Below are 17,426 nucleotides of genomic sequence, written 5' to 3' on the forward strand. Positions count from 1 at the left end.
TGTCAGCATTTTTTTCAATACTTTATGATTTTCACATTTTTTCGAACGTTAGTGACCTTAGACATTTTCTGTCAAAATTTCATGAATACATATACTCTGACATGTTACTAACTTTTCACATTTGATTAACATCTGGAAGCATGTGGAAGTCTGCTTGAGGCCGGCTCTCAGCAGTTACTGTCCGGACTCTGCATCCCTGGCTAATTCCATTCAGTACAAGTCATCGGAGTAAGGTAATGACAAAAAAAATGTACAAAGTTGTATTGTGCAATATAGGTTGATGCAGTACTGCGAGGAACACCAGCATATACTGTACATATAAAAATGATTCTCAATATAATTGTTTTATGATTTTCACATTTTTTCTAACGTTAGTGACCTTTGACTTTTTTGGTCAAAATTTTCATGAATACATGTACTGTGATATTTTACTAATTTTTCACTTTTCCCAATATGTTTCACTTTGTCAGCAATTTTTTCAATACTTTATGATTTTCACATTTTTTTGAACGTTACTGACCTTAGACATTTTTGGTCAAAATTTTCCTTAATACATTTACTTTGACATTTAACAAACTTTTCACTTTTCCTAATATTTTTCACTTTGTCAACCATTTTTTCAATACTATATGATTTTCACATTTTTTTGAACGTTAGTGACCTTTGACATTTTTGGTCAAAATTTTCATTGATACATATACTTTGACATTTTACAAACTTTTCACTTTTCCTAATAGTTTTCACTTTGTCAGCATTTTTTTCAATACTATATGATTTTCACATTTTTTCGAACGTTAGTGACCTTAGACATTTTCTGTCAAAATTTCATGAATACATATACTCTGACATGTTACTAACTTTTCACATTTGATTAGCATCTGGAAGCATCTGGAAGTCTGCTTGAGGCCGGCTCTCAGCAGTTACTGTCCGGACTCTGCATCCCTGGCTAATTCCATTCAGTACAAGTCATCGGAGTAAGGTAATGACAAAAAAAATGTACAAAGTTGTATTGTGCAATATAGGTTGATGCAGTACTGCGAGGAACACCAGCATATACTGTACATATAAAAATGATTCTCAATATAATTGTTTTATGATTTTCACATTTTTTCTAACGTTAGTGACCTTTGACTTTTTTGGTCAAAATTTTCATGAATACATGTACTGTGATATTTTACTAATTTTTCACTTTTCCCAATATGTTTCACTTTGTCAGCAATTTTTTCAATACTTTATGATTTTCACATTTTTTTGAACGTTACTGACCTTAGACATTTTTGGTCAAAATTTTCCTTAATACATTTACTTTGACATTTAACAAACTTTTCACTTTTCCTAATATTTTTCACTTTGTCAACCATTTTTTCAATACTATATGATTTTCACATTTTTTTGAACGTTAGTGACCTTTGACATTTTTGGTCAAAATTTTCATTGATACATATACTTTGACATTTTACAAACTTTTCACTTTTCCTAATAGTTTTCACTTTGTCAGCATTTTTTTCAATACTATATGATTTTCACATTTTTTCGAACGTTAGTGACCTTAGACATTTTCTGTCAAAATTTCATGAATACATATACTCTGACATGTTACTAACTTTTCACATTTGATTAGCATCTGGAAGCATCTGGAAGTCTGCTTGAGGCCGGCTCTCAGCAGTTACTGTCCGGACTCTGCATCCCTGGCTAATTCCATTCAGTACAAGTCATCGGAGTAAGGTAATGACAAAAAAAATGTACAAAGTTGTATTGTGCAATATAGGTTGATGCAGTACTGCGAGGAACACCAGCATATACTGTACATATAAAAATGATTCTCAATATAATTGCTTTATGATTTTCACATTTTTTCTAACGTTAGTGACCTTTGACTTTTTTGGTCAAAATTTTCATGAATACATGTACTGTGATATTTTACTAATTTTTCACTTTTCCTAATATTTTTCACTTTGTCAACCATTTTTTCAATACTATATGATTTTCACATTTTTTTGAATGTTAGTGACCTTTGACATTTTTGGTCAAAATTTTCATTAATACATATACTTTGACATTTTACAAACTTTTCACTTTTCCTAGTATTTTTCACTTTGTCTACCATTTTATCAATACTTTATGATTTTCATATTTTTTTCCGATATTAGTTAACTTAGACATTTTATGGTTAAAATCTTCGTGAATACACGTACTGTGACACTTTACTAACTTTTCACTGTTCCTAATATTTTTCACATGGTCAATCATTTTTTCAATACTTTATGATTTTCACTTTCCTTTGAACGTAAGTGACCTTAGACATTTTCGGTCAAAATTTTCATGAATCCATATACTGTGACATTTTACTAACTTTTCACTTTTCCTAATATTTTTCACTTTGTCAATCATTTTTTCAATACTTTAAGATTTTCATATTTTTTTCGATATTAGTTAACTTAGACATTTTTGGTTAAAATTTTCATGAATACACGTACTGTGACATTTTACAAACTTTTCACTTTTCCTAATAGTTTTCACTTTGTCAGCATTTTTTTCAATACTATATGATTTTCACATTTTTTCGAACGTTAGTGACCTTTGACATATTTGGTCAAAATTTTCATGAATTCATGTACTTTGATATTTTACTAATTTTTCACTTTTCCCAATATTTTTCACTTTGTCAACCATTTTTTCAATACTTTATGATTTTCACATTTTTTTGAACGTTAGTGACCGTAGACATTTTTGGTCAAAATTTTCATAAATACATGTACTGTGACATTTTACAAACTTTTCACTTTTCCTAATAGTTTTCACTTTGTCAGCATTTTTTTCAATACTATATGATTTTCACATTTTTTCGAACGTTAGTGACCTTTGACATATTTGGTCAAAATTTTCATGAATTCATGTACTTTGATATTTTACTAATTTTTCACTTTTCCCAATATTTTTCACTTTGTCAACCATTTTTTCAATACTTTATGATTTTCACATTTTTTGAACGTTAGTGACCTTAGACATTTTTGGTCAAATTTTCATGAATACATATACTCTGACATGTTACTAACTTTTCACTTTTCCTAATATTTTTCACTTTGTCAACCATTTTTTCAATACTTTATGATTTTCACATTCTTTTGAACGAAAGTGACCTTTGACATTTTTGGTCAAAACTTTCATGAATACATGTACTGTGACATTTTTTTCACTTTTCCCAATATTTTTTACTTTGTCAGCATTTTTTTCAATACTTTCTGATTTTCACATTTTTTCGAACGTTAGTGACCTTAGACATTTTCTGTCAAAATTTCATGAATACATATACTCTGACATGTTACTAACTTTTCACATTTGATTAATATCTGGAAGCATCTGGAAGTCTGCTTGAGGCCGGCTCTCAGCAGTTACTGTCCGGACTCTGCATCCCTGGCTAATTCCATTCAGTACAAGTCATCGGAGTAAGGTAATGACAAAAAAAATGTACAAAGTTGTATTGTGCAATATAGGTTGATGCAGTACTGCGAGGAACACCAGCATATACTGTACATATAAAAATGATTCTCAATATAATTGTTTTATGATTTTCACATTTTTTCTAACGTTAGTGACCTTTGACTTTTTTGGTCAAAATTTTCATGAATACATGTACTGTGATATTTTACTAATTTTTCACTTTTCCCAATATGTTTCACTTTGTCAGCAATTTTTTCAATACTTTATGATTTTCACATTTTTTTGAACGTTACTGACCTTAGACATTTTTGGTCAAAATTTTCCTTAATACATTTACTTTGACATTTAACAAACTTTTCACTTTTCCTAATATTTTTCACTTTGTCAACCATTTTTTCAATACTATATGATTTTCACATTTTTTTGAACGTTAGTGACCTTTGACATTTTTGGTCAAAATTTTCATTGATACATATACTTTGACATTTTACAAACTTTTCACTTTTCCTAATAGTTTTCACTTTGTCAGCATTTTTTTCAATACTATATGATTTTCACATTTTTTCGAACGTTAGTGACCTTAGACATTTTCTGTCAAAATTTCATGAATACATATACTCTGACATGTTACTAACTTTTCACATTTGATTAGCATCTGGAAGCATCTGGAAGTCTGCTTGAGGCCGGCTCTCAGCAGTTACTGTCCGGACTCTGCATCCCTGGCTAATTCCATTCAGTACAAGTCATCGGAGTAAGGTAATGACAAAAAAAATGTACAAAGTTGTATTGTGCAATATAGGTTGATGCAGTACTGCGAGGAACACCAGCATATACTGTACATATAAAAATGATTCTCAATATAATTGTTTTATGATTTTCACATTTTTTCTAACGTTAGTGACCTTTGACTTTTTTGGTCAAAATTTTCATGAATACATGTACTGTGATATTTTACTAATTTTTCACTTTTCCCAATATGTTTCACTTTGTCAGCAATTTTTTCAATACTTTATGATTTTCACATTTTTTTGAACGTTACTGACCTTAGACATTTTTGGTCAAAATTTTCCTTAATACATTTACTTTGACATTTAACAAACTTTTCACTTTTCCTAATATTTTTCACTTTGTCAACCATTTTTTCAATACTATATGATTTTCACATTTTTTTGAACGTTAGTGACCTTTGACATTTTTGGTCAAAATTTTCATTGATACATATACTTTGACATTTTACAAACTTTTCACTTTTCCTAATAGTTTTCACTTTGTCAGCATTTTTTTCAATACTATATGATTTTCACATTTTTTCGAACGTTAGTGACCTTAGACATTTTCTGTCAAAATTTCATGAATACATATACTCTGACATGTTACTAACTTTTCACATTTGATTAGCATCTGGAAGCATCTGGAAGTCTGCTTGAGGCCGGCTCTCAGCAGTTACTGTCCGGACTCTGCATCCCTGGCTAATTCCATTCAGTACAAGTCATCGGAGTAAGGTAATGACAAAAAAAATGTACAAAGTTGTATTGTGCAATATAGGTTGATGCAGTACTGCGAGGAACACCAGCATATACTGTACATATAAAAATGATTCTCAATATAATTGCTTTATGATTTTCACATTTTTTCTAACGTTAGTGACCTTTGACTTTTTTGGTCAAAATTTTCATGAATACATGTACTGTGATATTTTACTAATTTTTCACTTTTCCTAATATTTTTCACTTTGTCAACCATTTTTTCAATACTATATGATTTTCACATTTTTTTGAATGTTAGTGACCTTTGACATTTTTGGTCAAAATTTTCATTAATACATATACTTTGACATTTTACAAACTTTTCACTTTTCCTAGTATTTTTCACTTTGTCTACCATTTTATCAATACTTTATGATTTTCATATTTTTTTCCGATATTAGTTAACTTAGACATTTTATGGTTAAAATCTTCGTGAATACACGTACTGTGACACTTTACTAACTTTTCACTGTTCCTAATATTTTTCACATGGTCAATCATTTTTTCAATACTTTATGATTTTCACTTTCCTTTGAACGTAAGTGACCTTAGACATTTTCGGTCAAAATTTTCATGAATCCATATACTGTGACATTTTACTAACTTTTCACTTTTCCTAATATTTTTCACTTTGTCAATCATTTTTTCAATACTTTAAGATTTTCATATTTTTTTCGATATTAGTTAACTTAGACATTTTTGGTTAAAATTTTCATGAATACACGTACTGTGACATTTTACAAACTTTTCACTTTTCCTAATAGTTTTCACTTTGTCAGCATTTTTTTCAATACTATATGATTTTCACATTTTTTCGAACGTTAGTGACCTTTGACATATTTGGTCAAAATTTTCATGAATTCATGTACTTTGATATTTTACTAATTTTTCACTTTTCCCAATATTTTTCACTTTGTCAACCATTTTTTCAATACTTTATGATTTTCACATTTTTTTGAACGTTAGTGACCGTAGACATTTTTGGTCAAAATTTTCATAAATACATGTACTGTGACATTTTACAAACTTTTCACTTTTCCTAATAGTTTTCACTTTGTCAGCATTTTTTTCAATACTATATGATTTTCACATTTTTTCGAACGTTAGTGACCTTTGACATATTTGGTCAAAATTTTCATGAATTCATGTACTTTGATATTTTACTAATTTTTCACTTTTCCCAATATTTTTCACTTTGTCAACCATTTTTTCAATACTTTATGATTTTCACATTTTTTGAACGTTAGTGACCTTAGACATTTTTGGTCAAATTTTCATGAATACATATACTCTGACATGTTACTAACTTTTCACTTTTCCTAATATTTTTCACTTTGTCAACCATTTTTTCAATACTTTATGATTTTCACATTCTTTTGAACGAAAGTGACCTTTGACATTTTTGGTCAAAACTTTCATGAATACATGTACTGTGACATTTTTTTCACTTTTCCCAATATTTTTTACTTTGTCAGCATTTTTTTTCAATACTTTCTGATTTTCACATTTTTTCGAACGTTAGTGACCTTAGACATTTTCTGTCAAAATTTCATGAATACATATACTCTGACATGTTACTAACTTTTCACATTTGATTAATATCTGGAAGCATCTGGAAGTCTGCTTGAGGCCGGCTCTCAGCAGTTACTGTCCGGACTCTGCATCCCTGGCTAATTCCATTCAGTACAAGTCATCGGAGTAAGGTAATGACAAAAAAAATGTACAAAGTTGTATTGTGCAATATAGGTTGATGCAGTACTGCGAGGAACACCAGCATATACTGTACATATAAAAATGATTCTCAATATAATTGCTTTATGATTTTCACATTTTTTCTAACGTTAGTGACCTTTGACTTTTTTGGTCAAAATTTTCATGAATACATGTACTGTGATATTTTACTAATTTTTCACTTTTCCTAATATTTTTCACTTTGTCAACCATTTTTTCAATACTATATGATTTTCACATTTTTTTGAACGTTAGTGACCTTTGACATTTTTGGTCAAAATTTTCTTTAATACATATACTTTGACATTTTACAAACTTTTCACTTTTCCTAGTATTTTTCACTTTGTCTACCATTTTATCAATACTTTATGATTTTCATATTTTTTTCCGATATTAGTTAACTTAGACATCTTATGGTTAAAATCTTCGTGAATACACGTACTGTGACACTTTACTAACTTTTCACTGTTCCTAATATTTTTCACATGGTCAATCATTTTTTCAATACTTTATGATTTTCACTTTCCTTTGAACGTAAGTGACCTTAGACATTTTCGGTCAAAATTTTCATGAATCCATATACTGTGACATTTTACTAACTTTTCACTTTTCCTAATATTTTTCACTTTGTCAATCTTTTTTTTAATACTTTTAGATTTTCACTTTCCTTTGAACATAAGTGACCTTACACATTTTTGGTCAAAATTTTCATGAATACATGTACTGTGACATTTTACTAACTTTTCACTTTTCCTAATATTTTTCACTTTGTCAATCATTTTTTCAATACTTTAAGATTTTCATATTTTTTTCGATATTAGTTAACTTAGACATTTTTGGTTAAAATTTTCATGAATACACGTACTGTGACATTTTACAAACTTTTCACTTTTCCTAATAGTTTTCACTTTGTCAGCATTTTTTTCAATACTATATGATTTTCACATTTTTTCGAACGTTAGTGACCTTTGACATATTTGGTCAAAATTTTCATGAATTCATGTACTTTGATATTTTACTAATTTTTCACTTTTCCCAATATTTTTCACTTTGTCAACCATTTTTTCAATACTTTATGATTTTCACATTTTTTTGAACGTTAGTGACCTTAGACATTTTTGGTCAAAATTTTCATAAATACATGTACTGTGACATTTTACAAACTTTTCACTTTTCCTAATAGTTTTCACTTTGTCAGCATTTTTTTCAATACTATATGATTTTCACATTTTTTCGAACGTTAGTGACCTTTGACATATTTGGTCAAAATTTTCATGAATTCATGTACTTTGATATTTTACTAATTTTTCACTTTTCCCAATATTTTTCACTTTGTCAACCATTTTTTCAATACTTTATGATTTTCACATTTTTTGAACGTTAGTGACCTTAGACATTTTTGGTCAAATTTTCATGAATACATATACTCTGACATGTTACTAACTTTTCACTTTTCCTAATATTTTTCACTTTGTCAACCATTTTTTCAATACTTTATGATTTTCACATTCTTTTGAACGAAAGTGACCTTTGACATTTTTGGTCAAAACTTTCATGAATACATGTACTGTGACATTTTTTTCACTTTTCCCAATATTTTTTACTTTGTCAGCATTTTTTTCAATACTTTCTGATTTTCATATTTTTTCGAACGTTAGTGACCTTAGACATTTTCTGTCAAAATTTCATGAATACATATACTCTGACATGTTACTAACTTTTCACATTTGATTAATATCTGGAAGCATCTGGAAGTCTGCTTGAGGCCGGCTCTCAGCAGTTACTGTCCGGACTCTGCATTCCTGGCTAATTCCATTCAGTACAAGTCATCGGAGTAAGCTAATGACAAAAAAAATGTACAAAGTTGTATTGTGCAATATAGGTTGATGCAGTACTGCGAGGAACACCAGCATATACTGTACATATAAAAATGATTCTCAATATAATTGTTTTATGATTTTCACATTTTTTCTAACGTTAGTGACCTTTGACTTTTTTGGTCAAAATTTTCATGAATACATGTACTGTGATATTTTACTAATTTTTCACTTTTCCCAATATGTTTCACTTTGTCAGCAATTTTTTCAATACTTTATGATTTTCACATTTTTTTGAACGTTACTGACCTTAGACATTTTTGGTCAAAATTTTCCTTAATACATTTACTTTGACATTTAACAAACTTTTCACTTTTCCTAATATTTTTCACTTTGTCAACCATTTTTTCAATACTATATGATTTTCACATTTTTTTGAACGTTAGTGACCTTTGACATTTTTGGTCAAAATTTTCATTGATACATATACTTTGACATTTTACAAACTTTTCACTTTTCCTAATAGTTTTCACTTTGTCAGCATTTTTTTCAATACTATATGATTTTCACATTTTTTCGAACGTTAGTGACCTTAGACATTTTCTGTCAAAATTTCATGAATACATATACTCTGACATGTTACTAACTTTTCACATTTGATTAACATCTGGAAGCATCTGGAAGTCTGCTTGAGGCCGGCTCTCAGCAGTTACTGTCCGGACTCTGCATTCCTGGCTAATTCCATTCAGTACAAGTCATCGGAGTAAGGTAATGACAAAAAAAATGTACAAAGTTGTATTGTGCAATATAGGTTGATGCAGTACTGCGAGGAACACCAGCATATACTGTACATATAAAAATGATTCTCAATATAATTGCTTTATGATTTTCACATTTTTTCTAACGTAAGTGACCTTTGACTTTTTTGGTCAAAATTTTCATGAATACATGTACTGTGATATTTTACTAATTTTTCACTTTTCCTAATATTTTTCACTTTGTCAACCATTTTTTCAATACTATATGATTTTCACATTTTTTTGAATGTTAGTGACCTTTGACATTTTTGGTCAAAATTTTCATTAATACATATACTTTGACATTTTACAAACTTTTCACTTTTCCTAGTATTTTTCACTTTGTCTACCATTTTATCAATACTTTATGATTTTCATATTTTTTTCCGATATTAGTTAACTTAGACATTTTATGGTTAAAATCTTCGTGAATACACGTACTGTGACACTTTACTAACTTTTCACTGTTCCTAATATTTTTCACATGGTCAATCATTTTTTCAATACTTTATGATTTTCACTTTCCTTTGAACGTAAGTGACCTTAGACATTTTCGGTCAAAATTTTCATGAATCCATATACTGTGACATTTTACTAACTTTTCACTTTTCCTAATATTTTTCACTTTGTCAATCTTTTTTTTAATACTTTTAGATTTTCACTTTCCTTTGAACGTAAGTGACCTTACACATTTTTGGTCAAAATTTTCATGAATACATGTACTGTGACATTTTACTAACTTTTCACTTTTCCTAATATTTTTCACTTTGTCAATCATTTTTTCAATACTTTAAGATTTTCATATTATTTCCGATATTAGTTAACTTAGACATTTTTGGTTAAAATTTTCATGAATACACGTACTGTGAAACTTTACTAAACTTTTCCCTTTTCCTAATATTTTACACTTTGTCAATCATTTTTTCAATAATTTATGATTTTCACATTTTTTTGAACGTTAGTGACCTTAGACATTTTTGGTCAAAATTTTCATAAATACATGTACTGTGACATTTTACAAACTTTTCACTTTTCCGAATAGTTTTCACTTTGTCAGCATTTTTTTCATACTATATGATTTTCACATTTTTTCGAACGTTAGTGACCTTTGACATATTTGGTCAAAATTTTCATGAATTCATGTACTTTGTTTTTTTACTAATTTTTCACTTTTCCCAATATTTTTCACTTTGTCAACCATTTGTTCAATACTTTATGATTTTCACATTTTTTTTGAACGTTAGTGACCTCAGACATTTTTGGTCAAAATTTTCATAAATACATGTACTGTGACATTTTACAAACTTTTCACTTTTCCTAATAGTTTTCACTTTGTCAGCATTTTTTTCAATACTATATGATTTTCACATTTTTTCGAACGTTAGTGACCTTTGACATATTTGGTCAAAATTTTCATGAATTCATGTACTTTGATATTTTACTAATTTTTCACTTTTCCCAATATTTTTCACTTTTTCAACCATTTTTTCAATACTTTATGATTTTCACATTTTTTTTGAACGTTAGTGACCTCAGACATTTTTGGTCAAAACTTTCATGAATACATGTACTGTGACATTTTTTTCACTTTTCCCAATATTTTTCACTTTGTCAGCATTTTTTTCAATACTTTATGATTTTCACATTTTTTCGAACGTTAGTGACCTTAGACATTTTCTGTCAAAATTTCATGAATACATATACTCTGACATGTTACTAACTTTTCACATTTGATTAACATCTGGAAGCATCTGGAAGTCTGCTTGAGGCCGGCTCTCAGCAGTTACTGTCCGGACTCTGCATCCCTGGCTAATTCCATTCAGTACAAGTCATCGGAGTAAGGTAATGACAAAAAAAATGTACAAAGTTGTATTGTGCAATATAGGTTGATGCAGTACTGCGAGGAACACCAGCATATACTGTACATATAAAAATGATTCTCAATATAATTGTTTTATGATTTTCACATTTTTTCTAACGTTAGTGACCTTTGACTTTTTTGCTCAAAATTTTAATGAATACATGTACTGTGATATTTTACTAATTTTTCACTTTTCCCAATATGTTTCACTTTGTCAGCAATTTTTTCAATACTTTATGATTTTCACATTTTTTTGAACGTTACTGACCTTAGACATTTTTGGTCAAAATTTTCCTTAATACATTTACTTTGACATTTTACAAACTTTTCACTTTTCCTAATATTTTTCACTTTGTCAACCATTTTTTCAATACTATATGATTTTCACATTTTTTTGAACGTTAGTGACCTTTGACATTTTTGGTCAAAATTTTCATTAATACATATACTTTGACATTTTACAAACTTTTCACTTTTCCTAGTAGTTTTCACTTTGTCTACCATTTTATCAATACTTTATGATTTTCATATTTTTTTCCGATATTAGTTAACTTAGACATTTTATGGTTAAAATCTTCGTGAATACACGTACTGTGACACTTTACTAACTTTTCACTGTTCCTAATATTTTTCACATGGTCAATCATTTTTTCAATACTTTATGATTTTCACTTTCCTTTGAACGTAAGTGACCTTAGACATTTTCGGTCAAAATTTTCATGAATCCATATACTGTGACATTTTACAAACTTTTCACTTTTCCGAATAGTTTTCACTTTGTCAGCATTTTTTTCAATACTATATGATTTTCACATTTTTTCGAACGTTAGTGACCTTTGACATATTTGGTCAAAATTTTCATGAATTCATGTACTTTGTTTTTTTACTAATTTTTCACTTTTCCCAATATTTTTCACTTTGTCAACCATTTGTTCAATACTTTATGATTTTCACATTTTTTTTGAACGTTAGTGACCTCAGACATTTTTGGTCAAAATTTTCATAAATACATGTACTGTGACATTTTACAAACTTTTCACTTTTCCTAATAGTTTTCACTTTGTCAGCATTTTTTTCAATACTATATGATTTTCACATTTTTTCGAACGTTAGTGACCTTTGACATATTTGGTCAAAATTTTCATGAATTCATGTACTTTGATATTTTACTAATTTTTCACTTTTCCCAATATTTTTCACTTTTTCAACCATTTTTTCAATACTTTATGATTTTCACATTTTTTTTGAACGTTAGTGACCTCAGACATTTTTGGTCAAAACTTTCATGAATACATGTACTGTGACATTTTTTTCACTTTTCCCAATATTTTTCACTTTGTCAGCATTTTTTTCAATACTTTATGATTTTCACATTTTTTCGAACGTTAGTGACCTTAGACATTTTCTGTCAAAATTTCATGAATACATATACTCTGACATGTTACTAACTTTTCACATTTGATTAACATCTGGAAGCATCTGGAAGTCTGCTTGAGGCCGGCTCTCAGCAGTTACTGTCCGGACTCTGCATCCCTGGCTAATTCCATTCAGTACAAGTCATCGGAGTAAGGTAATGACAAAAAAAATGTACAAAGTTGTATTGTGCAATATAGGTTGATGCAGTACTGCGAGGAACACCAGCATATACTGTACATATAAAAATGATTCTCAATATAATTGTTTTATGATTTTCACATTTTTTCTAACGTTAGTGACCTTTGACTTTTTTGCTCAAAATTTTAATGAATACATGTACTGTGATATTTTACTAATTTTTCACTTTTCCCAATATGTTTCACTTTGTCAGCAATTTTTTCAATACTTTATGATTTTCACATTTTTTTGAACGTTACTGACCTTAGACATTTTTGGTCAAAATTTTCCTTAATACATTTACTTTGACATTTTACAAACTTTTCACTTTTCCTAATATTTTTCACTTTGTCAACCATTTTTTCAATACTATATGATTTTCACATTTTTTTGAACGTTAGTGACCTTTGACATTTTTGGTCAAAATTTTCATTAATACATATACTTTGACATTTTACAAACTTTTCACTTTTCCTAGTAGTTTTCACTTTGTCTACCATTTTATCAATACTTTATGATTTTCATATTTTTTTCCGATATTAGTTAACTTAGACATTTTATGGTTAAAATCTTCGTGAATACACGTACTGTGACACTTTACTAACTTTTCACTGTTCCTAATATTTTTCACATGGTCAATCATTTTTTCAATACTTTATGATTTTCACTTTCCTTTGAACGTAAGTGACCTTAGACATTTTCGGTCAAAATTTTCATGAATCCATATACTGTGACATTTTACTAACTTTTCACTTTTCCTAATATTTTTCACTTTCTCAATCTTTTTTTTAATACTTTTAGATTTTCACTCTCCTTTGAACGTAAGTGACCTTACACATTTTTGGTCAAAATTTTCATGAATACATGTACTGTGACATTTTACTAACTTTTCACTTTTCCTAATATTTTTCACTTTGTCAATCATTTTTTCAATACTTTAAGATTTTCATATTTTTTCCGATATTAGTTAACTTAGACATTTTTGGTTAAAATTTTCATGAATACACGTACTGTGAAACTTTACTAACTTTTCCCTTTTCCTAATATTTTACACTTTGTCAATCATTTTTTCAATAATTTATGATTTTCACATTTTTTTGAACGTTAGTGACCTTAGACATTTTTGGTCAAAATTTTCATAAATACATGTACTGTGACATTTTACAAACTTTTCACTTTTCCTAATAGTTGTCACTTTGTCAGCATTTTTTTCAATACTATGTGATTTTCAAATTTTTTCGAACGTTAGTGACCTTTGACATATTTGGTCAAAATTTTCATGAATTCATGTACTTTGATATTTTACTAATTTTTCACTTTTCCTAATAGTTTTCACTTTGTCAACCATTTTTTCAATACTTTATGATTTTCACATTTTTTTGAACGTTAGTGACCTTAGACATTTTTGGTCAAAATTTTCATAAATACATGTACTGTGACATTTTACAAACTTTTCACTTTTCCTAATAGTTTTCACTTTGTCAGCATTTTTTTCAATACTATATGATTTTCACATTTTTTCGAACGTTAGTGACCTTTGACATATTTGGTCAAAATTTTCATGAATTCATATACTTTGATATTTTACTAATTTTTCACTTTTCCCAATATTTTTCACTTTGTCAACCATTTTTTCAATACTTTATGATTTTCACATTTTTTGAACGTTTTTGACCTTAGACATTTTTGGTCAAATTTTCATGAATACATATACTCTGACATGTTACTAACTTTTCACTTTTCCTAATATTTTTCACTTTGTCAACCATTTTTTCAATACTTTATGATTTTCACATTCTTTTGAACGAAAGTGACCTTTGACATTTTTGGTCAAAACTTTCATGAATACATGTACTGTGACATTTTTTTCACTTTTCCCAATATTTTTCACTTTGTCAGCATTTTTTTCAATCCTTTATGATTTTCACATTTTTTCGAACGTTAGTGACCTTAGACATTTTCTGTCAAAATTTCATGAATACATATACTCTGACATGTTACTAACTTTTCACATTTGATTAACATCTGGAAGTCTGCTTGAGGCCGGCTCTCAGCAGTTACTGTCCGGACTCTGCATTCCTGGCTAATTCCATTCAGTACAAGTCATCGGAGTAAGCTAATGACAAAAAAAATGTACAAAGTTGTATTGTGCAATATAGGTTGATGCAGTACTGCGAGGAACACCAGCATATACTGTACATATAAAAATGATTCTCAATATAATTGTTTTATGATTTTCACATTTTTTCTAACGTTAGTGACCTTTGACTTTTTTGGTCAAAATTTTCATGAATACATGTACTGTGATATTTTACTAATTTTTCACTTTTCCCAATATGTTTCACTTTGTCAGCAATTTTTTCAATACTTTATGATTTTCACATTTTTTTGAACGTTACTGACCTTAGACATTTTTGGTCAAAATTTTCCTTAATACATTTACTTTGACATTTTACAAACTTTTCACTTTTCCTAATATTTTTCACTTTGTCAACCATTTTTTCAATACTATATGATTTTCACATTTTTTTGAACGTTAGTGACCTTTGACATTTTTGGTCAAAATTTTCATTAATACATATACTTTGACATTTTACAAACTTTTCACTTTTCCTAGTAGTTTTCACTTTGTCTACCATTTTATCAATACTTTATGATTTTCATATTTTTTTCCGATATTAGTTAACTTAGACATTTTATGGTTAAAATCTTCGTGAATACACGTACTGTGACACTTTACTAACTTTTCACTGTTCCTAATATTTTTCACATGGTCAATCATTTTTTCAATACTTTATGATTTTCACTTTCCTTTGAACGTAAGTGACCTTAGACATTTTCGGTCAAAATTTTCATGAATCCATATACTGTGACATTTTACTAACTTTTCACTTTTCCTAATATTTTTCACTTTGTCAATCTTTTTTTTAATACTTTTAGATTTTCACTCTCCTCTGAACGTAAGTGACCTTACACATTTTTGGTCAAAATTTTCATGAATACATGTACTGTGACATTTTACCAACTTTTCACTTTTCCTAATATTTTTCACTTTGTCAATCATTTTTTCAATACTTTAAGATTTTCATATTTTTTCCGATATTAGTTAACTTAGACATTTTTGGTTAAAATTTTCATGAATACACGTACTGTGAAACTTTACTAACTTTTCCCTTTTCCTAATATTTTACACTTTGTCAATCATTTTTTCAATAATTTATGATTTTCACATTTTTTTGAACGTTAGTGACCTTTGACATTTTTGGTCAAAATTTTCATTAATACATATACTTTGACATTTTACAAACTTTTCACTTTTCCTAGTAGTTTTCACTTTGTCTACCATTTTATCAATACTTTATGATTTTCATATTTTTTTTCCGATATTAGTTAACTTAGACATTTTATGGTTAAAATCTTCGTGAATACACGTACTGTGACACTTTACTAACTTTTCACTGTTCCTAATATTTTTCACATGGTCAATCATTTTTTCAATACTTTATGATTTTCACTTTCCTTTGAACGTAAGTGACTTTAGACATTTTCGGTCAAAATTTTCATGAATCCATATACTGTGACATTTTACTAACTTTTCACTTTTCCTAATATTTTTCACTTTCTCAATCTTTTTTTTAATACTTTTAGATTTTCACTTTCCTTTGAACGTAAGTGACCTTACACATTTTTGGTCAAAATTTTCATGAATACATGTACTGTGACATTTTACTAACTTTTCACTTTTCCTAATATTTTTCACTTTGTCAATCATTTTTTCAATACTTTAAGATTTTCATATTATTTCCGATATTAGTTAACTTAGACATTTTTGGTTAAAATTTTCATGAATACACGTACTGTGAAACTTTACTAACTTTTCCCTTTTCCTAATATTTTACACTTTGTCAATCATTTTTTCAATAATTTATGATTTTCACATTTTTTTGAACGTTAGTGACCTTAGACATTTTTGGTCAAAATTTTCATAAATACATGTACTGTGACATTTTACAAACTTTTCACTTTTCCGAATAGTTTTCACTTTGTCAGCATTTTTTTCAATACTATATGATTTTCACATTTTTTCGAACGTTAGTGACCTTTGACATATTTGGTCAAAATTTTCATGAATTCATGTACTTTGTTTTTTTACTAATTTTTCACTTTTCCCAATATTTTTCACTTTGTCAACCATTTGTTCAATACTTTATGATTTTCACATTTTTTTTGAACGTTAGTGACCTCAGACATTTTTGGTCAAAATTTTCATAAATACATGTACTGTGACATTTTACAAACTTTTCACTTTTCCTAATAGTTTTCACTTTGTCAGCATTTTTTTCAATACTATATGATTTTCACATTTTTTCGAACGTTAGTGACCTTTGACATATTTGGTCAAAATTTTCATGAATTCATGTACTTTGATATTTTACTAATTTTTCACTTTTCCCAATATTTTTCACTTTTTCAACCATTTTTTCAATACTTTATGATTTTCACATTTTTTTTGAACGTTAGTGACCTCAGACATTTTTGGTCAAAACTTTCATGAATACATGTACTGTGACATTTTTTTCACTTTTCCCAATATTTTTCACTTTGTCAGCATTTTTTTCAATACTTTATGATTTTCACATTTTTTCGAACGTTAGTGACC

Source organism: Fistularia commersonii, chromosome 24, assembly GCF_037954325.1.
Source record: "Fistularia commersonii isolate RoL2024-O1a breed Wild chromosome 24, RoL_Fcom_v1.0, whole genome shotgun sequence".
Lineage (NCBI taxonomy): Eukaryota > Metazoa > Chordata > Actinopteri > Syngnathiformes > Fistulariidae > Fistularia > Fistularia commersonii.